The sequence below is a fragment of the Microcaecilia unicolor genome, chromosome 2, assembly GCF_901765095.1.
Source record: "Microcaecilia unicolor chromosome 2, aMicUni1.1, whole genome shotgun sequence".
Taxonomy (NCBI): Eukaryota; Metazoa; Chordata; class Amphibia; order Gymnophiona; family Siphonopidae; genus Microcaecilia; species Microcaecilia unicolor.
In genome coordinates this window covers 618,274,073-618,297,899 of record NC_044032.1, presented here as the reverse complement: position 1 = coordinate 618,297,899, position 23,827 = coordinate 618,274,073, and positions in this window count along the sequence as shown.

Genomic DNA, 23,827 nt, shown 5'->3' with positions numbered 1-23,827 from the left:
AGATGGGAATTGGAGGGTTAGAACTGTCCAGGAGGGAACTGACCTAGAACCATTGTAAATGAATACCCTTAATATTGTGCACTACGAGGTAAATTCAATAATTGGTGCCCAAAGTTATGTGCTGGGATGATGCACACTAAATGCAAATTCTATATGGGCAGTTCCATGCAGAACTCTCTTTATAAAATACTAGCTTAAGCCATTTTCATGCCTCACTGTAGGCACGAGCATGTATGTCTGCCAAAAGCTGGTATAAATGCATGTGCCTAACTACTGTCTATAACTCTGTGCCTAAATCCAGAGAATGCCTAAACCCTGTCCATGCCCCTCCCTTTGAATTTGCGTGTGAGATGGATTAGGTGTGCAGGTTATAGATTACGGGTGAAGAGCAGACAAGTGCATAAGCAGTAATTAGTGCTTGTTAAGCAGGGGCGTATCTGCGTGGGGCCTCAGGGGCCTGGGCCCCTGCAGATTTCGCCCTGGACCCCCCTACCGCTGCCAACCCTCCCCCTCCGTTGCTGTCGTCTACCTTCGCTGGCTTCATTCTGTTTCTGAGTCTGCTGTCCTGCACGTACAACGTGCAGCAACGTCAGACTCAGAAGAAACTTTCGGCGCCAGCTTTAGTGGAAGAAATGAAAGGACCTCGGCTTGGCTGGCGGGGGTTGGGGGTCCCCCGCCAGCTGACGGAATTCTTTTACAGGCAGCCGGCAGCGGCAGGAGGACGCGGACCTCGGCTGGCGGGGGTTGGGGTCCCCTGCCAGCGAAGGTAGGTGACAGCAACGGCGGGGGGAGATTGGCAATGGCAGCGGCTGGGGGGAGGGGGATCGGCAATGGCGGCGGCGGGGGGGGGGGCTATAATGTGCCCCCTCACTTTGGCCCTGGCCCCCCCTACCGCCGCAGTTCAGATACGCCCCTGTTGTTAAGGGAAATTACTTTATGCACATATCTGCAATCCATGCCCAAAATTGTATGTCTTACTTTATGCGACCTAGGGGTAAATTCCCCAAAAGGTCACCAAAATGTAGGTGCCAGGATGATGTGTGCTAAGCATGAATTCTATAACTGCAGTTGTACATGCGACTGCCATTATAGGATACTAGCATAAGTCTGCATTGACGGGCCTCACTGTAGGTGCGAGCACTTACGCTTGCTCGTGTCTAACTGCAGGCAATTAGGTGTATAAATGCTAGAATTCTATAACCCAGGCTTGTCCAACCTACGGCAGTGGCATAGCTACGTGGGGCCTGAGGGGGCCGGGGCCCCCGCAGATTCACCCCAGGACCCCCCTCCCGGCGAACCCGCCCCCGCCGCCGCCTACCTTTACTTTTGCTGGCGGGGGATCCCACTCCCCGCCAGCCGACGTCTTCTCAGTCCTTCCTGCACTTCAATTTGTTTGCTGACGTCCTGCACGTAATTGTACGTGCAGGACGTCAGACTCAGAGAACGAGTCTGACGTCCTGCACGTACAACGTGCAGGACGTCAGCAAACAAATTGAAGAGCGGGAAGTGACTAAGAAGAAGATGTCGGCTGGCGGGGAGTGGGATCCCCCGTCAGCAAAAGTAAAGGTAGGCGGCAGCGGCGGCGGGTTTGCGGCGGGAGGGGGGGGCGGCAATGTCAGCGGTGGGGGGCGGCGCCGGGGGGAGGGCTAAAATGTGCCCCCTCCCCCCGGGCTCTGGACCCCTCTCCCACGGAAGGCTGGCTACGCCCCTGATTTACGGCCTGTGGGCCAAAACCCGGCCCACCAAGTGCTTTTTTCTGGCCCTGGGAAACGTAACATTTCTTCTGGTACTTACAGCGGGATTCTGCTTCCTCACCACGACTTGGATCTCTGTAACCATGAGACATGCAGTGCCGGAAGTTTGGGTTGATCTCACAGTTCCAAGTCTCGCAAGAATTGAAACCGCGAGACCAACCCGAACTTCCAGCACTACATGGCTAAAGCTTGCAGAGAGCCAAGTTGTGAGGGGGAAGCAGGAATCTCATTATTTCTTCTGCAGCTAAAACCAGCTGAGGAAAAAGAAACTGGGTGAAGGATGGGGAGGTTACATGAGTGAGACAGACTGGGAGAAAGCTTGGGGGGGGGGGGGTTACATGAACAAGAGTGAGACTGGGTGAAAACTGGAGAGGGAACGATGCACTGTTTTGCCACTATTTGATGAAACATGCAGGAAAATACGATGGTATGCGTTTCACCCTCCAAAGGTTAAAACATAAAAAATGTGCCCCCCATGCAATAAAAGGTTGGACATGCCAGCTATAACGCATGTGTGTAACTGCCTGACCCTCCTATACCCCTCCCAGGTCCATGTGCCCCTTGAAGTTGTGCGCTCTGTAATTTGAGCCTCCAAGGTATAGGATAGCGACAAGGGGCAGTTACGTGTGTAACTGCTAATTGGTGCCAATTAGTGCTAATGAAGGCCAGTTATAGCCTATTATTGCTCATTAACACAAATGATCAATTCTTTATTAAATTAACTTACATGCACAGCTAACCTAGCTTCAAAATAGAGGGAAATGGAAGTTAGATGCCTAACCAGCTTATTTTCGAAAGAGATCGCCGGCCATCTTCCGACACAAATCGGGAGATGGCCGGCCATCTCCTGAACCCGGCAAATCGGTATAATCAAAAGCCAATTTTGGCCGGCACCAACTGCTTTCCGTCGCGGAGCCGGCGAAATTTCAAGGGGGCGTTTCGGCAGGGTACAGAAGGCAGGACGGGGTCGTGGTTACGTGATGGCCGGCTTTGCCCAATAATGGAAAAAATATGGCCAGCTCTGATGAGCATTTCACCGGCTTCACTTGGTCGATTTATTTTTACGACCAAGCCTGAAAAAAGTGCCCCAATTGACCAGATGACCACCGTAGGGAATCGGGGGATCACCTTCCCTTACTCAACCACTAGTCACCAACCCCTTCCCACCCAAAAAAGAAATATTTTTACACATTTTTTTACCAGTCTCTATGCCAGCCTCAAATGTCATACTCAGCTCCCTGACAGCAGTATACAGGTACCTGGAGCAGTTTTTTTGTGGGTGCAGTGCACTTCAGGCAGGTGGACCCAGGCCCATCCCTCCCTCCCTGTTACACTTGTGGTGGTAAATGTGAGCCTTCCAACCCCCCCCCCAAAAACCCACTGTACCCATATGTAGGTGCCCTCCTTCACACCTTAGGGCTATGGTAGTTGTCTAGAGTTGTGGGGAGTGGGTTTTGGGGGGATTTGGTGGGCTCAGCACCGAAGGGAAGGGAGCTATGCACCTGGGAGCAATTTTTATTTTTAATTTTTAGAAGTGCCCCCTAGGGTGCCCCGTTGGTGTCCTGGCATGTCAGGGGGACCAGTGCACTACAAATGCTGGCTCCTCTCACGACCAAATACCTTGCATTTTGCCGGGTTTGAGATAGCCGAGCCCGCTTTCCATTATGGCCGAAAACGGGAGCCGGCCATCTCTAAACCCGGCGATCTCAACATTTGACTTAAATGTTGAGATTTAGCAGGCCCCAATCGTATTATCGAAAGAAAAGATGGCTAGCCATCTTTTTCGATAATACAGTTTGCTCCGCCCCTTTGCAGAGCCGGCCCCAAAGATGGTCGGCCATCTATTTGGCCAGCGCCGTTCAATTATACCCCTCCATGGGGCTCGTTTTCAAAAGAGAAAAATGTCCAAAAGGTAGCATAAATCTGCTTTGGACATTTTTCTCACAAAAAAAAGTCCAAATTGGTATTTTTTGAAACTAATTTTTAGATGTTTTTCTATGAAGTCCATCAGAAGTGCGTTCAAATCACAAGGGGGCATGTCAGGGGTGTGTTAAGGGCAGGATCTGGGTGTTCCTAACACTTGGACGTTTTTCTGCTACAATGGAACAAAACAAAAACATCCTGGATTAAAATTTGGATATTTTGGTTTAGACCTGTTTTATTAATGAATAAGCCACCAAAGAAGTGCCCTAAATGAACAGATGGCCACTGAAGGGAATCAGAAATGAACTCCTCGTACTCCCCCAGTGGTCATTAACCTCCTCCCACTCCGCAAAAATGTGTTTAAAAACATTACTTACCAGTCTCAATGCCAGCCTCACATGTTATACTCGGGTCTATTAGAGCAGCATGCAGGTCCCTGGAGTAGTCTAGCGATGGGTGCAGTGCAGACAGGTGGACCATGCCGCCTCCTACCTGTTACACTTGTGGTGGAAACTGTGAGCCCTCCAAAACTCACCAGAAACCCACTGTACCCACATATAGGTGCCCCCTTCACCCATGAGGGCTATGGTAGTGGTGTACAGTTGGACAAAAGTTGGACTTAGACGTCATATCGAAAGTGCACTTCTATGTGTACTTAGGCGCTATTCTGTAACTGGATACCTAAGAGGGGCATAATCAAGAGGCGCCCAGGTTTTCCTGAGGACGTCCTCGCAGGACGTCCCGGTGAAGGGGCGAGGAAACCCGTATTATCGAAACAAGAAGGGCGTCCATCTTTCGTTTCAATAATAAGGTCGGGGAAGCCCAAATCGCAAAATTTAGGTTGACCTTAGAGATGGTCGTCCCCGATTTTCGGCCATAATGGAAACTGAGGACGCCCATCTCAGAAATAACCAAATCCAAGCCATTTGGTCATGGGAGGAGCCAACATTCGTAGTGCACTGGTCCCCCTGACATGCCAAGACACCAACCGGGCACCCTAATGGGCACTGCAGTGGACTTCAGAAAAAGCTCTCAGGTACATAGCTCCCTTACCTTGTGTGCTGAGCCCCCAACTCCCCCCCCCCCAAAACCCACTCTCCATAACTGTACACCATTACCATAGCCCTTATGGGTGAAGGGGGGCACCTAGATGTGGGTACAGTGGGTTTCGGGTGGGTTTTGAAGGGCTCACATTTACACCACAAGTGTAACAGGTAGGGGCGGGATGGACCTGGGTCCGCTTGCCTGAAGTGCACTGCACCCACTAAAACTGTTCCAGGACCCTGCATACTGCTGTCATGGAGCTGGGTATGATATTTAAGGCTGGCATAGAGGCTGGAAAAAATATTAAAACAAATTTTTGAGGGTGGGAGTTGGTTAGTGACCACTGGGGGAGTAAGGGGATGTCATCCCTGATTCCCTAAGGTGGTTGTCATTTAGGGCACATTTTTGGTCAAACATCCCACTCTCACTTACACGTAAGAAAAAAGGCCAGGTAAAGTCATCCAAGTGTTCGTCAGGAACGCCCTTCTTTTTTCCATTATCAGTCGAGGACACCCATGTGTTAGGCACGCCCCAGTCCGGCCTTCGCTACGCTTCCAACACGCCCCCGTGAACTTTGGTCGTCCCTGCGATGGAAAGCAGTTGGGGATGCCCAAAATCGGTTTTCGATTATGCCGATTGGGGCGACCCTGTGAGAAGGACGCCCATCTTGCAATTTGTGTCGAAAGATGGGCACCCTTCTCTTTCGAAAATAAGCTTGTAAGTGTTCTAGCATGCTACAGCAGAGGGAACATTCACATAGGTGGGTTATGGGCATTCTGGCTATTTCAGTGTAGGCTTTATTGTCAGTTAGGTGCATTTAGGCACTCACATTTACACCTGCCATAGAGCTGGTAAGAGGTAGTGCGTAAATTTTGGCAACTAATTGCTGATTTACATTTATTCTACAATGCATTAGGAGTACAAATTTAGTGATATAGAATACTAGCTTAACACTTAGATTTTGGGTGGATAATTTTTAGCATCCTTTATTGAATTGCACCCTATTTATTTATTTATTTATTATTAGGATTTATTTACTGCCTTTTTGAAGGAATTCACTCGAGGTGGTGTACAGTAAGAACAGATCAAACATGAGCAATAGACAATTACAGCAGTAAAAATATTCAAAAACAATACAAAGTATGGCATGGTATACTATTTACAATGCAAGGAGGAACGTGGGAATGAGAACCAGAATTTGTTAATGATATAAGTTGCTACTTGCCTAAACTAAATCCAGAACGTAAGTTTTCTGGCTTGCAGGCATTGTTCAATAGTTAAAACCTAGTCTGTAGGCATTGTTCATAGTTATTGTTCATATCTCTTCTTTTCTCCATCTGTACTTCTTCCCTTGGTACTCTGATCTCATCCCATGGTTTTCAGTATCATCTTTACACTGATGACTCCCAGATCTACCTCTCCACACCAGAAATCTCAGCCGAAATCCAGGCCAAAGTATCAGCCTGCCTATCTGACATTGCTGCCTGGATGTCTCAGTGCCATCTGAAACTAAACATGACCAAGACTGAGCTTCTCATCTTTCCCCCTAAACAAACCTCTCCTCCTTCCCCATTCTCTATTTCTGTGGATAACACTCTCATCCTTCCTGTCTCATCAGCTCGTAACCTTGGGGTCATCTTCGACTCCTCCCTCTCCTTCTCTGCACATATTTAGCAGACTGCTAAAACCTGTAGTATCTTTCTCTATAATATCACCAAAATTCACCCTTTCCTTTCTGAGCACACTACCAGAACCCTCATCCACACTCTTATCACCTCTCGCTTAGATTACTGCAACTTGCTTCTCACAGGTCTCCCACTTAGCCATCTCTCTCCTCTTCAGTCTGTTCAAAATTCTGCTGCACGAAGCTAACACCGAAGCCCCTTAAAATTTACACTCCAGCCCATCCATATCTATTCAGTCACGATCAGGGCGTAGACCGCAGAAGTCTGCCTAGCTCCCGTTTTGTTTACAATTACCGGCGTCGCCACCCAATCTCCGCTAAGATTCCACAGAACCATTACTTCTAAACAGGATTCCTTTGTGTTTATCCCATGCATGTTTGAATTCCACTACCGTTTTCATCTCCACCACCTCCCGCGGCAGGGCATTCCACATATCCACCACCCTCTCCATGAAAAGATACTTCCTGACATTTGTCCTGAGTCTGCCCCCCTTCAACCTCAATTCATGTCTTCTAGTTCTACCGCTTTCCCGTCTCCGGAAAAGGTTCGTTTGCGGATTAATACCTTTCAAATATTTGAACGTCTGTATCATATCACCCCTGTTTCTCCTTTCCTCCAGAGTATACATGTTCAGGTCAGCAAGTCTCTCCTCATACGGTTTGCGATGCAAAACCCATACCATTTTTGTAGCTTTTCTTTGCACCGCTTCCAGTCTTTTTACATCTTTAGCAAGATACGGCCTCCAAAACTGAACACAATACTCCAAGTAGGACCTTGGGAAGCAGATGGGAAGCACAATATGCTTCCCATCTGCCTTTGAAACTTACAGGAGAAGACAACGCTGTCCCTAACCTGGCGAAAATGTTTCAGCGTTAGAGGGCCATCATTTCCTTCTGTGCACTGCAGCACTTCTGTCTCAGCATTGTGAAGGAATACTTACTGACCCCATTTTAATACATTTCAATAAAATTTGCCACCATCATTACTGCGCAGGTTAACACTCACGCTCAAGCATTCAGCACACAATAACACACATAAATACATAACTATTGCCATACTGGGACAGACTGAAGGTTCATCAAGCCTAACATCCTGTTTCCAACAGTGACCAATCCAGTTTACAAGTACCCAGCAAGATCCCAAGACAATACAATACATTTTATGCTGCTTATCCTAGAAATAAGTAGTGGATTTTCCCCGAGTCCATTTTAATAATGGTCTATGGGCATTTCTTTTAGGAAGCTAGCCAAACCTTTTTTAAACCCTGCTAAGCTAACTGCTTTTACTAAACGTTGAGTGAAAAACATTTTCTCCGATTCATTTTATATTTACTACTTTGTAGCTTCATTGCATGCTTCCTTGTCCTAGTATTTTTGGAAAGAATAAACAAGTAATTCACGTCTACCCATTCCACTCCACTCATTTTATAGACCTCTATCATATCTCTCCTCAACCGCCTTTTCTCCAAGTTGAAGAGCCCTAGCCGCTTTAGTTTTTCCTCATAGGGAAGTTGTCCCATCCCCCTTATCATTTTCATTGCCCTTCTGTCTACCTTTTCCAATTCCACTATATCTTTTTTGAGATGCGGTGACCAGAATTGCACACAATGTTCTAGATGTGGTCACAACATGGAGCGATACAAAGGCATTATAACGTCCTCATTTTTGTTTTCCATTCCTTTCCTAATAATACCTAACATTCTATTTGCTTTCTTAGCCACCGCCACACACTGAGCAGAGGGTTTCAACATATCATCAACAGTGATGCCTAGATCTCTTTCCTGGTTGGTGACTCCTAATGTGGAACTTTGCATTACGCAGCTATAGTTTGGGTTCCTCTTTTCCACATGCATCACTTTAAAGGTCACATTAAACATCATCTGCCATTTGTCTCCTAAGGTCCTCTAGTAAGTTTTCACAATCGTCTTGCAATTTAACCACTTTGATTAACTTTGTGTCGTCAGCAAGTTTAATTACCTCACTAGTTACTCCCATCTCTAGATCATCTTATATAATAAAACTCACCCTCAACGTTCTGAAGACACTAACGTCATTTCCGTCACTTCCTTCAAGACGGGTTCGAAGGGTTCGTGGTGGTGAAGCCACCGACATCGCCAAGTCTCGGGGCCCCGCCCTCGCGTCAAACGTGATGACATCGAGGGCGGAGCAATGGCGTCACACACCGAGGGCGGAGCAATGGAATACAGTGTGTTCAGGAGGTGTGGAGCAATGACGTCAGAACGACGAAGGGGTCGGTAGGTAGATAGGGAGGGAGGGAGGGAGAAGGGGGGGTGTTGGGGAGGAAATGCTCGAAACTACAGTGAACATAATAGTTATGCTCACTGTAGTTTTCAGCATTGTCCCCCCCTCCCCCACAGTTCCTGTAAGAGCATTTGAGATGAATCATGGGGTTCTGACAGCCCTATATTAGTGCATTATAGAACTGGCAGCACTGATTTCAATAAGTAGAACCAGGGACTGCACATCAGTGGCGTAGCTATGTGGGGCCACGGGGGCCTGGGCCCCCATAGATTTGGCCCTGGACCCCCCTGCCGACGACCCTCTTGACCCCCCCTCCCGTCGCCAACCCTCTCCCGCCGATGCCGGCACCGTCGGCTACCTTTGCTGGCGGGGGACCCCAACCCCCGTCAGCCGAGGTCCTCTTCTTCCGGTACAAAGCTTTGTTCTGTTTCTGTGAGTCTGACTCAGATTCACAGAAACAGGAACAAAGCCTTGCAGATCAGTCAGTGGCTGCATTGCTAGCTGATCTGCAAGGCTTCGTTCTGTTTCTGTGAGTCTGACATCCTGCACGTTGTACGTGCAGGACGTCAGACTCATAGAAACAGAATGAAGCCTTGCGCCGGAAGAAGAGGACCTCGGCTGGTGGGGGTTGGGGTCCCCCGCCAGCAAAGGTAGGCGGGGGAGGGTTGGTGGCAGAAGAGGGGGTCGAGAGGGTTGTCGGCAGGGGGGGGGGGGTCAAAGTTGTTGGTGGTGGCGGCAGCGGCGGGGGGGGGGGGGGGGTCAGCACCGGGGGGGGGGGGGGGGTCACCGGCACCGGGGGGGGTCACCTTGGGCTCTGGACCCCCCTCCTGCCGAACTCTGGCTACGCCCCTGCTGCACATACCACACTGCACTGGGGGTGGAAGTTGAAAATAGGTTGGCCAAATGTATCTGTCCTAGAACTTGGCAGCTATGATGTTCAATGCATATATACAATTTTATCCCCAGTTAGTCACACCAGAAATAGGAAATACTAATGCAAAAGGCTACCTCTCTCTCTCTCTCACACACACACACACACACAAATTTGTAATTTACTATAAGAGCTGCAAATAATAAAGTGTCATTGCACTCTACAGCTATATGGGCTAATGAAAATTGCTCCTGGATGGACTGTTTTTTTTTAGATTTCTGATGCATTTTAACATCTAAAAAATGAACATTTACATTTCATGGAAGGCTAACGCCATTCACTGTGCCAAATCTTTTATAATGATTTTGTTCCGATACCATGTCTAATACCATGCTGTCAGCAGAGTGCAAAGACCTCAAGACAGATTATTTATTCATTTTTAATATCATTTTCTGTCACCTGTCGTCTGCTTCTGTGATGTACAGCATATATACTGTATATAAAATATCAGACACAGTCGTATACATAAATGAATATAGTTTCACAAATTAGTGTAAAATTAAAATAAGGAATAGTATGCAATCCTATGCAGTAGTTAGCAAATGTGAAGTTCCATTTTGCAAAGCATATTGAGGCAAGAATCTGGACGTCCCTAGTATTTTACAAATAGCACTGCCAAACATGGAGCTTTTTTGTAAAATACTGTATGTATAAAGATGTTGACATATATTTGCTGGCACGTGCAGGGAGAGCATCCATGTTATAAAAATGAACAGAGAAAAAAATGCAGCATCACTCAGCAGCTTCCATATATACGCTCTGACACTTATATATGAAAGTGGAGATTTTGCAATGTAATTATACATATAGGGCCTTGTTTACTAAGCCGCATTATAGGCACATTAACATTTTTAATGCTCGTTAACCATGTAAGTGCGTTAACTGCGTAAGCACCTACAGTATCCCTATACGTGTCTATGCAGTTAGCGTACGCTCTAATTGTAGGCGCGTTAAAAATTCTAACGCGCCTTAGTAAACAGAGCCCATAGTTATTCCATTTCAAAAAACTGACCAGTTGATATTCAGTCCGTGGTGCTCAGCATTTTTAAAAATGCTGATTGCTGTAGGTAGAATTAGCCCGAAATACTCAGCGCTGGGCGATGCCTGGGTACTGACTATTTAGTGGTAATTTCTTATATGCTGGTCATCAGAGCTGTGATCCGTAAAAGGAATGCAGGTGCCCTCTGTGCCCCCAATTTCAATCCCCCTCCCTTCCACCCCTGAGAATTATGTGGAGAGCCATAATCGAAAGGGAAGCCCAAGTTTTGCTGAGGACGTCCTCACAAAACGTCCCGGTGGAGGGGCGGGAAACCAATATTATTAAAACAAGATGGATGTCCATCTTTCATTTCAATAATACTGTCGGGGATGCCCAAATCTTGAAATTTAGGTCATCCTTAGAGATGGTCGTCCCTAGACTTGTCGTTTCTGATTTTCTGCGATAATGGAAACCAAGGATGCCCATCTCAGAAATGACTAAATGCAAGCCCTTTGGTCATGGGAGGAGCCAGCATTCGTAGTGCACTGTTCCCCCTGACATGCCAGGACACTACCTGGGCACCCTAGGGGGCACTGCAGTGGACTTCAGAAATTACTCCCAGGAACATAGCTCCCTTACCTTGTGTGCTGAGCCCCCCAAAACCCACTACTCACCACTGTACAGTACTAACATAGCCCTAAGGGGTAAAGGGGGGCACCTAGATGTGGGTACAATGGGTTTCTGGTGAGTTTTGGAGGGTTCACATTTACCACCACAAGTGTAACAGGTGGGAGGGGGATGGGCCTGGGTCCGCCTGCCTGAAGAGCACTGCACTCACTAAAACTGCTCCAGGGACCTGCATACTGCTGTGATGGGCCTGAGTATGCCATTTGAGGCTGGCACAAAAGTTTTTTAAAGATGATTTTTTGAGGGTGGGAGGGGGTTAGTGACCACTATATCTTCTTTGAGATGCGGTGACCAGAATTGCACACAATATTTGAGGTGTAGTCACACCATGGAGTGATATAAAGACATTATAACGCCCTAATTTTGTTTTCCATTCTTTTCCTAATAATACCTAACATTCTATTTGGTTTCTTAGCCACCGTTGCATGCTGAGCAGAGGGTTTCAAAGTATCAACAATGACACCTAGATCCTTTTCCTGATCAGTGACTCCTAATGTGGAATCTACTACTACTACTACTTAACATTTCTAGAGCGCTACTAGGGTTACGCAGCGCTGTACAAATTAACAATAAGGACGGTCCCTGCTCGGAAGAGCTTACAATCTAAAGGCCGAAATGTCAAGTTGGGGTAGATAAGTTTTCTGAGAAGAGGTGTAGTGATTAGGTGCCGAAGGCGACATTGAAGAGGTGGGCTTTGAGCATTGCATTCTCTTGCAATCTTGCATTACATAGCTATAGTTTGGGTTCCTCTTTCCCACATGCATCACTTTGCATTTGCTCACATTAAACGTTATCTGCTATTTGGATGTCCAGTCTCCCAAAGTCCTCTTGTAATTTTTCACAGTTCTCTTGCAATTTAACAAGTTTGAATAACTTTGCATTGTCAGCAAATTAAATTATCTCACTAGTTATTCCCATCTCTAGATCATTTATAAATATGCTAAAAAGCAGTGGTCCCAGAACAGACCCCTTTGGAACCCCACTATCTACCCTTCTTCATTGAGAATACTGCCCATTTAACCCTACTCTCTGTTTTCTATCTTTTAACCAGTTTTTAATCCACAATAGAACATTACCTCCTATCCCATACTCAAATTTCCTCAGGAGTCTTTCATGAGGTACTTTTCCAAATGCCTTTTGAAAATCCAGATACACAGTATCAACCAGCTCACCTTTATCCATATGTTTGTTGATCCCTTCAAAGAAATGTAGTAGATTGTTGAACACTGTCAGACGGAGTGGCCTAGTGGTTAGGGTGGTGGACTTTGGTCCTGAGGAACTGAGTCCAATTCCCAGCAGAGGCAGCTCCTTGTGACTCTGGGCAAGTCACTTAACCCTCCATTGCCTGCCGCATTGAGCCTGCCATGAGTGGGAAAGCGCGGGGTACAAATGTAACTAAAATAAAAGATCTTAATCAAAGCTAGGCTGAATCTGAAATCCCTACTAGGGAATGTCATTGTAATGGCAGGTGATGATTAATAGTATCAAAAGCTGCATGACTAAATCCATGTTGGCTTTGTCTCATTACTCCATGCTTATATATATGCTCTGTAATTTTGTTCTTTATAATAGACTCTACCATTTTGCCCAGAACCAACGTCAGCTCACAGGTCCATAATTTCCCAGATCATCTTTGAAACCTTTTTTAAGAATTGGCATTACTTTGGCCAGTCTCCAATCTTCAGGTACCATGCTTGATTTTAAAGATAAATTACATATTACTAACAATAGAATCATAGAGACAGATACATGGTGGCAGATCAAGGCCATATGACCCATCCAGTCTGCCCATCCTCTGTAACCCCTAACTCTTCCTTTTTCTAACCGATCCCACATGCTTATCCCATGCCTTTTTAAATTATGACACAGTCCTCGACCCCATAACCTCCACCAGGAGGCCATTCCACGCCTCCACCACCCTTTCGTGAAATAATACTTTCTTAGATTCCTCCTAAGCCTATTTCCTCTTAATGTCATTGAACGCCCCCTCATTCCAGAGTTTTCCTTCATTTGAAAAAGGCTCACCTCCTGTACATAAATGCTTTTGAGATATTTAAACGTCTCTATCATGTCTCCTCTCTCCCTCATCTCTTCCAGCATATACAGGTTGAGGTTCATAAGCCTGTCCCTATATTTTTTGCGTTCAAGACTGCTTACTAATTTTGTAGCCGCCCTCTGAACTGACTCCATCCTGTTTATATCTTTTCGTAGATGCGGTCTCCAGAACTGCACACAGTACTCTAAATGGTGCCTCACCAGAGACTTATACAAAGGCACAATCACCCCCTTTTTCCTGCTGGTCATCCCTCTTTTTATGCACCCAAGCATCCTTCTGGCTTTGACCGTCACTTTTTCTACCTGTTTGGAAGCTTTAAGGTCATCAGACACAATCACCCTCAAGTCCCGCTCTTCCTTCATATACTGAAGCACTTCACCCCCTATACTGTACCGTTCCCTCTGTTAATATGTGTCCCAGCTTGAGACCTATCCACTGGAATAGTGGTGGGCCAAGTTACATAGCTTAAACCGCTGAAAAGCACTGACTAGGCCTGATAATCAGCTGATGGCCTTATAGCAGAGAGCCTGCAAGAGCAGGACTGCTTGGTGAATCTTATTGAAACCTGGTACAACTTTCAAATTGAGTGTAACACTTAAGATGTAGAAATTAATGACAAACATGGTAAAAAGCTTGGTTCTTAAAATGGAGTTTGTCTTTATAAGATGGCTCCCAGAATCACAAGATACAAAGACACAGATCTCTCTCAGTATTAGGAAAGAGGTTTTAAAAGTGTTGAAATTGGCACTATGAAGAAATCTTTGAGAGGAGGGGCAGGTGGGCACCTGACCTGCGGTTAAGTATGAAGAAAGATTAGAAAAAAGTCTCTCTCCAATTGACTTGTATGGGGAAGAAATACTATATAAGAAATGCAGAGCTGAGCCAAAATCGGATTCTTTCCCCACCGAAATCTCTGAAAGGCGAAGCTCTGGCCGGTTGAACCCAGAATCTGTCTGATGTTTGTACCAAATTGAAGTCCTGACTTGGGTGAGAATAAAAGACTATTTCTTTCACTAAACTGCTCCAGTCTCTGTTTCAATCTATTCTCTCTCCTCCCCCTGTTTCACAGAATACTACACACACACAAGTAAGATTCTTTCTCACTCACATAGATTTCATGTGGGAACATAAATGGCCAAAGATTCACTTAGATCCAGATAGACAGAAAGCTGTGGTCATGGGAATTAGATTTGAACTGCGCCTTCTGTCACCCCCCCTACGCCTCCATGACTGGAGGCGCTCCTTAGAACCCCATGACATAACACCATGGAATGGGGTGTCACTGGAATTCAGGGAGGGGGTGATTAACAAGATCTTAGAAGAACAAACCCTCTGTACACCTCCGTGGGGAAGGGTCCTGCGGGGGTCTAGAGAGGGGTGAATAAAAACACCTCGGATTCTTGCAACCTAAGTGCATGACCCTGCATATTTTGGGATTAAATCTTAGTTGCCAAATATTGGTCCATTCCTGTAGCTTCACTAGGTCCTTCCTCATGTCATTCACACCATCCAGGTTGTCCACCCCGTTGCAGAGTTTGGTATCATTCGCAAAGAGACAAACCTTACCAGACAGCCCTTCTGCAATATCGCTCACAAATAATTCTGCAAATTCATTTTTCAATTCCATCAGTACTCTGGGATATATATCAACCAGTCCAGGTGATTTTCTACTCTTCAATTTGTCAAATTGCCCCATTATTTCTTCCAGGTTTACAGAGATTTGATTCAGTTTCTCTTGACTCATTCACATTGAATAAAATTTCTGGCATTGTTATCTCTCCCACATCTTCCTCGGTTAAGGCCAAAGCAAAGAATCCATTTAATCTCTCCACTATGGCCTTGCCTTCCCTAAGTGACCCTAACAGTCCAACTGATTTTTTTGCCAGCTTCTTGCTTCTAATATACCTAAAACATTGTTTACAATGCGTTTTTGCCTCAACGCTATCTTCTTTTAAGTCTCTCTTTGTTTTTTCTATCAGCACTTTCCATTTAACTTGCTATTACTTATGCTGTTTCCTATTATTTTCAGTTGGATCCATCTTATATCAAATCTGATCATGTTATAATCACTGGTGTCAAGTGGCCCCAGCACCATTACCTCATGCAATAGATCATGCGCTCCACTAAGGACTAGGTCTAGAATTGTTCCCCCTCTTGTTGGTTCCTGAACCAGCTGCTCCATAAAGCAGTCCTTGATTTCATCAAGGAAGTTTACCTGCTTGGTATGCCCTGATGTTTCATTTACCCAGTCAATATCGGGGGTAATTGAAATCATCCATTATTATTGTGTCAAGTTTTTTAGCCTCCCTAATTTCTGATAACATTTCTACATCTGTCTGTTCATCCTGGCCAGGTGGGCGGTAGTACACTCCTTTCACTATCCTTTTCCCCTTTACACATGACATTTCTATCATCAGGATTCCAAGATGTATTTTGTGATCTGCAGAATTTTAGTCTATTCGATTCAAGGCCCTCCTTAACATATAATGCTACCCCTCCATCAATTCAATCCACTTTATCACTTGCAACTCCTCATACCTGAAGATGATTTGGGGCCTCAAGGCATCTTTAGTCACAGAGCAAAGAGGGTTTTAAAAACATTTTTTTTCATTGAGTTATGGTTTTCAATTCCACAGATATAAAAAGTATATTGTATGGCTCGATGCTATTAAGCTGTCGCTTTTGACCTCTATTGGGACAGATTTCAGTGGTTCACTAATATATGACAGCCCACATTAAATTACCCAATCACATTAATGGTAGCAATGAGATCAACATTAAAATGAAGGGATGGACATTTTGAACTCTGAGGCTTAAATAAATGCCATGCGTTCTGAAACTTCGTCCTACCTGAGCACTGTCAGGAAAAAAATAATCTTAATCATAGCTAGGCTGAATCTGAAATTCCTACTGGGGAAAGTCATTGTAGTGGCAGGTGATGATCAACGGTATCAAAAGCTGCAGACAGATCCAGGCAGGAACCTCAAAAAGAAATCCAAGCCCCTGTAAATAGCCATACGAATCATGCTAAGAATTGATTTAAAAAGCTGTCTCCTTCCTTGGACCTTCTGAACTCAGAGTCTAGACTGAAGTAAGTGCATAGTGCCAACATCTTTAACATAAGCCAAAAGTTGTCTATAGCCTAATGTAATTCTTTAATTACTGTTCCTCGGTAGCCAGATTCGAAAATGAATAATAGCTTCTCAAATTGTTTGCAGCACAGACGTTTTTAGGATAGACCTAACAATGGCCTGTTACAATGAAGAAGGAAAATAATGCTAAGACACAGAAGCATTTGCAACCAAGATAGCAAGGGTGTCACATGATCCTTATAGCTTTTAAGCAAAGTGCTTGGCAAAAGATCAGAGTCACCAAAACTAAGCTATATCACCATCTCAGAATTAGAAATAGACAAAAAAATGACAGATCCCCCACCTTTGCTTCATCTTGTATTTTGGAAGCTCTATTCAGGATTGCAGAGAGCAGGAACACGGACTGAATGCCACTGACTTTTACCATAAAAATAATCGCTGTTAATCTGGAAGAACAGAGCACTTTACATATTTGAATGGAACCAGAAGAGGTCCTCACAACCTGAAGTAATGTTGGGGATCTATTTTCTGCTGAGATAAGCCACTTAGATGCCCTTTAACTAAGCTGTGTTAGGCACTAATATGTACCTAAGCCAGCTAAAAATGAAGTACCATGGATCACGCTGAGGAATCCTGTGGTAACTTCAAAATGTGCATGCTAACCATGTGCTAAAAATTTATTTCTAATTTCTTTTTGAGTGGGCATTCCTGCAGGTACGTTACTGCATGGTAACAGGTTAACGCATGCATAGCACGTGAGCCCTTACTGCTTACAAAATGAGTGCGTTTGCAACCTGCTTGGCAGTTGATGGGGGGGGAGAGGGGGGAAATCTGGAATCATTTATTTCTGTCTCTATTTAAGATATTCCAGCCATGACCTCACTATTGGAATATTCTAACTTTAGAGTTTTACTAGTAATTTCTGAACATACCTTTCTCTGAACTATGCGTTTCTGAGTGACTGTCAACTTTCCCCAATGCTTTACTTTAAAAGCTACTTTATCTCCTTTTTAAACATTAGTTCCATTGTAGGGCTAATAAGGTGATTAGCTATTAAGCTAGTTAGCTAACAAGTACTCTGGTTAGAGTTTGTGGCTTTTCTCTTCTGTTTGGATTATAATTTTGCATTAAAGTGGACCCAAAACAAAGAAAAGGTTTTGCTGGCAGTATGAGAGAAGAATGCCAGACTTTGGATATATATATATATATATATATATATATATATATATAATATAGAAGGATAGATACATTAGTATGGCAAAGCAATAAGGAAAATGTAGCAGCAAGACTCTTAGTACATAGTAGAACAGTAAAGTAACAATATCAGTGCAACTAATAATTATTCCTGAGACGTGGAGGGGCATAATCGAACGGAAATGCCTATCTCCATGGGCGTTTATCTCCGACAACGGGTCCGTAAAGGGGCGGGCCGAACCATATTTTCAAAAAAAATGGACATTTTTGAGCTGGGCGTTTGTTTTTTTTAGCGATAATGGAAACTAAAAACGCCCAGCTCAAAAACGTCCTAGTCCGAGCCATTTGGTCGTGGGAGGGGCCAGGATTCATAGTACACTCGCCCCGCCTGATATGCCAGGACACCAACTGGGCACCCTAGGTCAGTGTGGTGGACTTCAGAAAAAGCTCCCACATGCATAGCTCCCTTACCACAGGTGCTGAGCTCCCAACCCCCCTCCCCCAAAACCCACTACCCACAAATGTACAACACTACCATAGCTCTTAGGGGTGAAGGGGGCACCTACATGTGGGTACAGTGGGTTTTAGAGACCTCCCATTTACCAGCACAAGTGTTACAGGTAGGGGGGGATGGGCCTGGGTCCGCCTTCCTGAAGTGCACTGCGGTACCCACTAAAAGTGCTCCAGGGACCTGCATACACGCAGGCCTCTAGGACTGGTTGCTGCTGTATAACATTGGCACACCAGTTGACACCTGAAGACTAATCTCTCCGAAAACGTCCTTTATTGGAATAACCGCCTTTACAGTGAATGCTACATACCTGTAGAAGGTATTCTCCGAGGACAGCAGGCTGATTGTTCTCACTGATGGGTGACGTCCACGGCAGCCCCTCCAATCGGAAACTTCACTAGCAAAGGCCTTTGCTAGCTCTCGCGCGCCCATGCGCACCGCACATATGCGGCCGTCTTCCCGCCCGAACCGGCTCGTGTTCGTCAGTCCCCTTAAGTAGCAAGACAAAGACAAGGGAAGACACATCTCCAAAGGGGAGGCGGGCGGGTTTGTGAGAACAATCCGCCTGCTGTCCTCGGAGAATACCTTCTACAGGTATGTAGCATTCACTTTCTCCGAGGACAAGCAGGTTGCTTGTTCTCACTGATGGGGTATCCCTAGCCCCCAGGCTCACTCAAAACAACAAACATGGTCAATTGGGCTTCGCAACGGCGAGGACATAACTGAGATTGACCTAAAAACTTATCCAACTAACAGAGAGTGTAGCCTGGAACAGAATAAAACATGGGCCTAGGGGGGTGGAGTTGGATTCTAAACCCCGAACAGATTCTGAAGCACTGACTGCCCGAACCGACTGTCACGTTGGGTAACCTGCTGCAGGCAGTAATGCGATGTGAATATGTGGACAGATGACCACGTCGCAGCCTTGCAGATCTCTTCCATAGTGGCTGACTTCAAGTGGGCCACTGACGCTGCCATGGCTCTAACATTATGAGCCGAGACATGACCCTCGAGAGCCAGTCCACCCTGGGCGTAAGTGAAGGAAATGCAGTCTGCTAGCCAATTCGATGAGGTGCGTTTCCCCACAGCCACTCCCCTCCTGTTGGGATCAAAAGAAACAAACAGTTGGGCGGACTGTCTGTTGGGCTGTGTCCACTCCAGATAGAAGTCCAATGCTCTTTTGCAGTCCAATGTGTGCAGCTGACGTTCAGCAGGGCAGGAATGTGGACTGGGAAAGAATGTTGGCAAGACAATTGACTGGTTCAGATGGAACTCCGACACTACCTTCGGCAAGAACTTAGGGTGAGTGCGGAGGACTACTCTATTATGATGAAATCTGGTGTAAGGGGCCTGAAGCTCACTGACTCTACGAGCTGAAGTAACTGCCACCAAGAAAATGACCTTCCAGGTCAAGTACTTCAGATGGCAGGAGTTCAGTGGCTCAAAAGGAGGTTTCATCAGCTGGGTGAGAACGACATTGAGATCCCATGACACTGTAGGAGGTTTGACGGGGGGCTTTGACAAAAGCAAACCTCTCATGAAGCGAACAACTAAAGGCTGTCCTGAGATCGGCTTACCTTCCACACGGTAATGATATGCACTGATTGCGCTAAGGTGAACCCTTACAGAGTTGGTCTTGAGACCAGACTCAGACAAGTGCAGAAGATAGTCAAGCAGGGTCTGTGTAGGACAAGAGCGAGGATCTAAGGCCTTGCTGTCACACCAGACGGCAAACCCCCTTTGTCCTGTGTGATGAGGGTCAGAAAACACTCCAATCTCCACGGTTCTTCGGAGGACAACTCCAGAAGAAGAGGGAACCAGATCTGACGTGGCCAAAATCATGGTGCCCCTGTCTTGTTTGAGTTTCAACAAAGTCTTCCCCACCAGAGGTATGGGAGGATAAGCATACAGTAGACCTTCCCCCCAATCCAGGAGGAAGGCATCCGATGCCAGTCGACCGTGGGCCTGAAGTCTGGAACAGAACTGAGGGACCTTGTGGTTGGCTCGAGATGCGAAGAGATCTACCAAGGGGGTGCCCCACACTTGGAAGATCTGGCGCACTACTCCGGAATTGAGCGACCACTCGTGAGGTTGCATAATCCTGCTCAACCTGTCGGCCAGACTGTTGTTTACGCCTGCCAGATATGTGGCTTGGAGCCACATGCCGTAACGGCGAGCCCAGAGCCACATGCTGACGGCTTCCTGACACAGGGGGCGAGATCCGGTGCCCCCTGCTTGTTGATGTAATACATGGCAACCTGGTTGTCTGTCTGAATTTGAATAATTTGATGGGACAGCCGATCTCTGAAAGCCTTCAGAGCGTTCCAGACCGCTCGTAACTCCAGGAGATTGATCTGCAGATCGCGTTCCTGGAGGGACCAGCTTCCTTGGGTGTGAAGCCCATCGACATGAGCTCCCCATCCCAGGAGAGACGCATCCGTAGTCAGCACCTTTTGTGGCTAAGGAATTTGGAAGTGGCGTCCCAGAGTCAAATTGGCCCAAATCGTCCACCAGCAAAGGGATTTGAGAAAACTCATGGACAGGTGGATCACGTCCTCTAGATCCCCAGCAGCCTGAAACCACTGGGAAGCTAGGGTCCATTGAGCAGATCGCATGTGAAGATGAGCCATGGGAGTCACATGGACTGTGGAGGTCATGTGGCCAAGCAATCTCAACATCTGCCGAGCCGTGATCTGCTGGGATGCTCGTACCCGGGAGACGAGGGACAGCAGATTGTTGGCCCTTGTCTCCGGGAGATAGGCACGAGCAGTCCGAGAATCCAGCAGAGCTCCTATGAATTCGAGTCTCTGTACTGGAAGAAGATGGGACTTTGGGTAATTTATCACAAACCCTAGTAGCTCCAGGAGTCGAATAGTCATCTGCATGGACTGTAGAGCTCCTGCCTCAGAAGTGTTCTTCACCAGCCAGTCGTCGAGATAAGGGAACACGTGCACTCCGAGCCTGTGAAGCGCTGCTGCTACCACAGCTAGGCACTTCGTGAACACTCTGGGCGCAGAGACGAGCCCAAAGGGTAGCACACAGTACTGGAAGTGACGTGATCCCAGACAAAATCGAAGATACTGTCTGTGAGCTGGCAGTATCGGGATGTGTGTATAAGCATCCTTTAAGTCCAGAGAGCATAGCCAATCGTTTTGCTGAATCATGGGAAGAAGGGTGCCCAGGGAAAGCATCCTGAACTTTTCCTTGACCAGATATTTGTTCAGGGCCCTTAGGTCTAGGATGGGACGCATCCCCCCTGTTTTCTTTTCCACAAGGAAGTACCTGGAATAGAATCCCCAGCCCTTCTTGCCCCGGTGGCACGGGCTCGACCGCATTGGCGCTGAGAAGGGCGGAGAGTTCCTCTGCAAGTACCTGCTTGTGCTGGAAGCTGAAGGACTGAGCTCCCGGTGGACAATTTGGAGGCATGGCGGCCAAATTGAGGGTGTATCCTTGCCGGACTATTTGGAGAACCCACTGGTCGGAGGTTATGAGAGGCCACCTTTGGTGAAAAACTTTCAACCTCCCCCCGACCGGCAGATCGTCCAGCACGGACACTTTGATCTCGGCTATGCTCTGCTGGAGCCAGTCAAAAGCTCGCCCCCTGCTTTTGCTGGGGAGCTGTGGGGCCTTGCAGAGGCGCACGCTGCTGACAAGAGCGAGCGCGCTGGGGCTTAGCCTGGGCCGCAGGCTGTCGAGAGGGAGGATTGTACCTATGCTTACCAGAAGAGTAGGGAACAGTCCTCCTTCCCCCATAAAAACGTCTACCTGAAGAGGTAGATGCTGAAGGCTGCCGGCGGGAGAATTTGTCGAAAGCGTTATCCCGCTGGTGGAGTTGTTCTACCACCTGTTCGACTTTTTCTCCAAAAATGTTGTCCGCTCGGCAAGGGGAGTCCGCATTCCGCTGCTGGATCCTATTCTCCAGGTCAGAGGCATGCAGCCATGAGAGTCTGCGCATCACCACACCTTGAGCAGCAGCCCTGGACGCAACATCAAAGGTATCATATACCCCTCTGGCCAGGAATTTTCTGCACGCCTTCAGCTGCCTGACCACCTCCTGAAATGGCTTGGCTTGCTCAGGAGGGAGCATGTCCACCAAGCCCGCCAACTGCCGCACATTGTTCCGCATGTGGATGCTCGTGTAGAGCTGGTAAGACTGAATCTTGGCCACGAGCATGGAAGAATGGTAGGCCTTCCTCCCAAAGGAAGGTTCTAGAGTCCTTGCCCGGGGGCGCCGAAGCATGCTCCCTAGAACTCTTAGCCTTCTTTAGGGCCAGATCCATCACACCAGAGTCGTGAGGCAACTGAGTGTGCATCAGCTCTGGGGCCCCATGGATCCGGTACTGGGATTCGATCTTCTTGGGAATGTGGGGATTAGTTAGAGGCTTGGTTCAGTTCGTCAGCAATGTCTTTTTTAGGACATGATGCATGGGTACTGTGGACGCTTCCTTAGGTGGAGAAGGATAGTCCAAGAGCTCAAACATTTCAGCCCTGGGCTCATCCTCCACAACCACCAGGAAGGGGATGGCCGTAGACATCTCCCGGACAAAGGCAGCAAAAGACAGACTCTCAGGAGGAGAAAGTTGCCTTTCAGAGGAGGGAGTGGGATCAGAAGGAAGGCCATCAGACTCCTCGTCAGAGAAATATCTGATGTCCTCCTCCTCCTCCTCCCACGAGGCCTCACCATCGGTGTCAGACACAAGTTCATGAACCTGTGTCTGAAGCCGTGCCCGACTCGACTCTGTGGCAACACGGCCATGGTGAGAGCGCCGAGAGGTAGACTCTCTCGCCAGCACCGGCGAAGCTCCCTCCACCGACGTCGTCGGGGAGTCTTCCTGGGAGACGGCCGCAGCCGGTACCGCAAGCGGTACCGATGTCGGAGACCTCACCCCGGGCAAAGGGCCAGCCGGCGCCTCGCTCGACGGTACCGGAGGTGCAAGCACCCCCGGTACCGGAGGAGAAGGGCGCAACAGCTCTCCCAGAATCTCTGGAAGAATGGCCCGGAGACTCTCGTGCAGAGCGGCTGTGGAGAAAGACTGGGAAGCCGATGCAGGCGTCGAGGTCAGAATCTGTTCCGGGCGTGGAGGCGGTTCCGGGCTGTCCAAGGGGGAGCGCATCGACACCTCCTAAACAGAGGGTGAGCGGTCCTCCCGGTGCTGATGCCTACTGGGTGCCGACTCCCTCGGCGACCCAGAGCTCTCGGTACTGAGGCGGGAAGGAGACCGGTGTTGATGCTTCTTTGATTTCTTCAAACGAAGCATGTCACCGGAGTTTCCCGGTACCGACGAGGAGGACGTAGAATCCAGCCGTCGCTTCCTCGGGGCCGAGGCCGAAGAAGGTCGGTCTCGGGGGGCTGTACCGCAGGAGCCCTCAGGGTAGGAGGAGACCCACCCGAAGGCTCACCGCCACCAGCAGGGGAATGGACAGCCCTCACCTGCACTCCAGTCGAAGCACCACCGTCCGACGACATCAGCAACAGCGGAGGTCCCGGTACCACCGACGTCGACGCAGCCTTCCGATGTCTCGGTACCGACGATGCAGAGGGTCGAAGCCTCGATGCCGTCGATGCAGTCGATGCCGAGGTCGAAGACTTTGATGCTGTCGATGTCGATGCACTCGATACGTCCCGTGCTGTTGTCGACGAAGAGCCCGAGAACAACACGTTCCACTGGGCTAATCTCGCTACCTGAGTCCTCTTTTGTAAAAGAGCACA